Source organism: Pholcus phalangioides, unplaced genomic scaffold, assembly GCF_987345545.1.
Source record: "Pholcus phalangioides strain wild (caught in Gottingen) unplaced genomic scaffold, Ppha-v1.0 ptg000014l_1, whole genome shotgun sequence".
Classification (NCBI taxonomy): domain Eukaryota; kingdom Metazoa; phylum Arthropoda; class Arachnida; order Araneae; family Pholcidae; genus Pholcus; species Pholcus phalangioides.
This window is the reverse complement of record NW_028301607.1, coordinates 28,279,808-28,285,048: the sequence shown is the minus strand read 5'-3', so window position 1 is coordinate 28,285,048 and position 5,241 is coordinate 28,279,808.

Sequence of the window (5,241 nt, the reverse complement as noted above, 5' to 3'; positions counted from 1 at the left end):
AAGTATTGCGTCAGCATCAAGGGGGGAGGGGGAAAGAGGGTTTTGGATTTGAAGGTTGCTTACGTCACCAACCACCCTTTTTGAAGATATGAAATATTCTAAGCTGCTGGCGAAATTTTGCTGACAAGGGGGGGGGGGGTCAAAAATGGCTGAAAATCTGCTTACGTAATACTTGAATGGCCCCTTACACCTGAAATGCAACGACACTTGCTGCAGTTATTGAGCGTCATCCGAATAAATCTGTCCGCAGACTTGCAGCTGAATCCGGAATCATGCCATCCAGCACGTTCAGAATCCTGCTGAAGACATTCCACATGTTTCCGTACAAGATTCAATGCCGGCACGCCATACCAGTTCGAGCTGAACGACAACGAGAGGATTTCGCTAACGAGATGCTCAACATGATTGATGGTTCTGGTATTGATGTCGCCCGAATATGGTTTACAGATGAGGCGCATTTTCATCTGGATGGTGTCGTTAACAGACACAATTGGCGATTTTGGGGTACCGAAAATCCACATTGTCTCACGCACGACCACTCCATTGCCCAAAACTTACCGTTTGGGCTGCAATCTCCTGCATTGGCATCACAGGGTTCTTTTTCTTGCGAGAGACGTTGACAACTGACCGGTATATTGCACTTTTGAAACAATTTGTCGCCACTCAACAAGCGTTGGACGATCGACCAGGCACTGCGTGGTTCATGCTAGATGGGGCTCGCCCTCACCGTACACAAGCCGTTTTTTACTTTCTGGACGAATACTTCGATGATAGAGTTATCGCGTTGAACTATATTCGACAGTTAAGGGAAAAGGCATGGACTGGCCTCCGTATTCACCCGACCTCACCCCCTGCGACTACTTCTATGAGGCACACTGAAGGACATTGTTTACCGCAACAATCCTTTAACACTCGATAAACTGTCGATTTCCGGTGACACACTACAGAGAGTCACTGGCCATTTCATTCTTCGTTTGCGACATGTGTGTTGTGAGAAAGGTGCACATTTTGAATCACTTTTGATGTGAATGCAACGAGGGCTGTTCGAGGGCTGTACAGCCTACTTATGGTAATGCCACCTGCGGCAATTTGTACCTAAAACTTTGAGGTTTCTATATCAGGATCTCCATACGGTTTTTTTTAATAAACATACCACTAGTTTCATGCTTCTATCTATCACCGTTTCCGAGTTATTTACTTTCAAAGTTAGGGGTCCTTTGTGAAACTCCCGGTGTATAGTGCAGAGTAAGGCCGTAACAAGGGTTTTTGTATTGTCTTTCCGCCCGAGGCAAACATGATTTTACCTCCACCAATTCGGAGTTCGATAATTTTATGACTGTGTTTTGTGTTCACCTAAAAATTGCCGCCCGGGACAGCGGCCCTGATTAAATATTTTATTAGCTGGGGCAAGCACGCTTTTGGTGAATTTGACGTCCATTCTAATTCAGCGTCCGGGACAATTGACCCGCTCTCCTTGGTTACGGCCTAGTGTATGTAAATAAATCAAAAACTGCTTAAAAAACAACGGTAGGTGTTAAAATTATCTGAGTGCACTTTTCGATACTACCCGCCTACAACGTTTTGTCGAGACGGTTTTTTTTTCATTACAAAAACACACATAGAGAAGGCACATTCATATACGATACAAAAAAGATAATAACGAAAGCAAAACACATATATATATATATATAAACGAATGTACGTCTGTCTGTTTGTCCGTTATGCATTACTACACCATTCATCCGATCGCCATGAAACTTTGGGAAGTTGTTGAGTACACTCCCGCGAAGGTTTCTGGCATAGTTTTTTTTCCCTTCTCATTTCCTTGCTTCTGAGATCGCAACAACGCGCGACGGGTAAGCTATGTTATAAAAAGATAATAAAAATACCACACGCGCATAGCAGTGACGCTAAAACACCACTATATCGAGAAATCTTACTTAAAGCTTTGAAATACGCCACTAAAATATAAAATCTTCTTCGATACGTTTCCCTACGTTTTAAAAGCTGATATGGTCTGCGAGAAAAAAAGCGAAAACTTATCAGGGATGTTACTTACACAGCAGCTCCGAGACCACGCCCACTGAGCCAAAGCGGCAAGCACTTCAAAGAGATGAAACAGCCCTTATTTTCTTCCAAACCGAGTTCAACTCCAGTCTATCGCCATGGGCAATTTACTACCGGTGGAGTTGTGCCGGAAGTACGAGTATGTGTGTGTGTGCCTAACAGTCTGAGAGCTATATAGTGTTGTTTTTCAGTTTTTAATTGCACCATCTATAGTTCAAATTCCGAATGAAGTGTAATTTTTGAATATTTGTGCCGTTGTAGACCTGGTGCCCTCTGTGGCGAGAGAGCCCTTGCTAATATAGTCCTGGTAAAGTGTCCTCTTACTGTGTCATACGGGTCACACAACGTGATTTTATACTGGAAATCAGACTGTTTAGGAGTTACAGTTGGTCTATTCCTCCAGCAAAGTTGTTTTCAGTTCTTGGATCATTCTAGGAGGGGGTTGAAGAACTAAACTACAATTGCTATACTACCTCCCAGTCTATAGCAGCATTTTTCAACCTGTGGTTCTCGGCCCAGTAGTAGTTCACGACGATGGCACAGGTGGTGATCCGCAGGTAGACTTGGTAACTTTATTCCAACTGACTGAAAAATTATTGCATTTTTGTAATTGAATTGTAAACTCATGGTTTAAAATAGAAAATTTGACCACCTTCGGGTAACCATATGTAAACAATAAAAAATACGGGAAAAATATGGTTCTAAATACGGGACATAATTGCATCTAAAAAATGAATTTATGAAGAATTTGCTAATTATTGCTGAAGCTGCTGAATCACTGAGAAGAATAAAAATTAGTTTTTTTTCCTGCTGCGTAGTACATGGCATGTAAATATCAACATAGGGATATTGCTTTCGCATTATATGATGTGAAACCGGAACCAACGGAAATCCATATATATAAAAATGAATCTACACTGAAGAGCCAAAAAAACTGGTTCACCTGCCTAATATCGTGTAGGGGACCCCCGCGAGCCCGCAGAAGTGCCGCAACACGACGTGGCATGGACTCGACTAATGTCTGAAGTAGTGCAGGAGGTAATTGACACCATGAATCCTGCAGGGCTGTCCATAAAACCGTAGGAGTAAGAGGGGGTGGAGATCTCTTCTGAACAGCACTGGGGATTTTGGTGGCCAGCGGAAGTGTCTAAAGTCAGAAGAGTGTTCCTGGAGCCACTTTGTGGCAATTCTGGACGTGTGGGGTGTCGCATTGTCCTGCTGAAATTGTCCAAGACTGTCGGAATGGACATGAATGGGTGCAGGTGATCAGACAGGATGCTTACGTACCTGCCAGTCGTATCTAGACGTATCAGGGGTCCCATATCACGCCAACTGCACACGCCCCATACCATCACAGAGCCTCCACCAGCTTGAACAGTCCCCTGTTGACATGTAGGGTCCATGAGGTTGTCTCCATACCCATACACGTCCATCAGCTCGAAGCAATTAGAACCGAGACTCGTCAGACCAGGCAACGTGTTTCCAGTCCTCAACAGCGCAATGTCGGTGTTGTTGGGCCAAGGTGAGGCGTAAAGCTTTGTGTCGTGCAGACACGAGTGGGCCTTCGGCTCCGAAAGCCCATATCGATGATGTTTCGTTGAATGGTTCGCACGCTGACACTTGTTGATGGCCCAGCATTGAAATCTGCAGCAATTTGCGGAAGGGTTGCACGTCTGTCACGTTTAATGATTCTCGTCAGTCGTCGTTGGTCCCGTTCTCGCATGATCTTTTTCCGGCCGCAGCGATGTCGTAGATTTAATTTTTTACCCGATTCCCGATATTCACGGTACACTCGTGAAATGGTCGTACGTGAAAATCCAAAGTCAAAAATGGCTGAAAATCTGCTTACGTAATACTTGAATGGCTCCATCCAATTATCACTGAAGAAATGCCATTCAATTTAAATCGATTACAGTTCCCGATTCGTTCAACGTTTGCCATGACAATCAACAAAGCGCAAGACCAGTCTTTAGCAGTGGCAGGTATCAACCTACTTGAGCCCTGTATTTCTCACGGACAGCTTTTCGTCGCATGTTGGTAATCCCAAAAATTTGTACATCTACATACCAGATGGCAAAACGAACAATATTGTGTATCCACAAGCGACCTGTTTTGCGCACCCGAGTTATTTCCCTCGAGATTCCTCTGCGGCATGATTTATAGATTTTCATATATTCAGCTTTGGGACACCAAAGGCATCACGAAAATAAAATCAGGCGATTCATATTTTTATTTCTCACGAGATGTTTGGAACCGGTTACAGCAGAGGGGAATTAAGGCAATGCAAAATTCTTTTGAACGATCACACAGAATTTTAAACATTTGATACTTCTTAATGCACTATAAATAAATCAAGTTAGTGTTTTCACAACAGGCTATCCTATAAAGTAGGGCTGGTAAAAATCTCAAAAAAATCTAGGCACTAAAAATTTTCTACCCAAAGAGAAAGATCCAAAATAATGCTGCTTTTGACTTTTTCAGGACACTTTCATATTGCCAGATACGCTGCTACAAATTTCAAACATTTTGTGCTGCTCTCAGCCTGCAACTTAATAGATATACAAATAAAATTTTCAGTGCCCATTTTTAGTCACCACGATCACCTGGGATTTGTCTAGCCCTCCTATAAAGGACGTGAACTGGAATGAGTTTTGCAATTTAAGAATTCAAGCCACCAGAAATAACTCAGAAAATCTGAAAATTAGAAGAGCGAGCAATGCCCCTTTATAGCAACCTCCCCCCTCCCCCCTTTGCACTACTAAAACACTAACTTTTCAGCATCTTTCAACACACACCGCACTCGTCTGACCACAACCCAGTTGATATAGAATAACAGACCAACTAGGGCCCACATCTTGGGTCTCACTGATGATGCTAAGGACCACGCCATCCATGATTCCTAAGATGGAGATCCTAGTTGGTCTGGCGCTCTGCAGCCAGTCATTGTCAAAATAGTCAGGTGTAAATGTCAAAATATGCTAAAAAGTTCATGTTTAAATAGTGCATGTGGTAAAAAGGACAAGGCCGCTGTATGAGCTTAATTTAAAATGAAAGCTTCTCACACTTTCATTTCAGCATTTTGAATGGAACTTCATATATTCAAATGACTCTTACCAAAATTTAAATACCAATAATACATGGCTAAAGTAAAATAAAAAGTAAAAAAAACAGTGG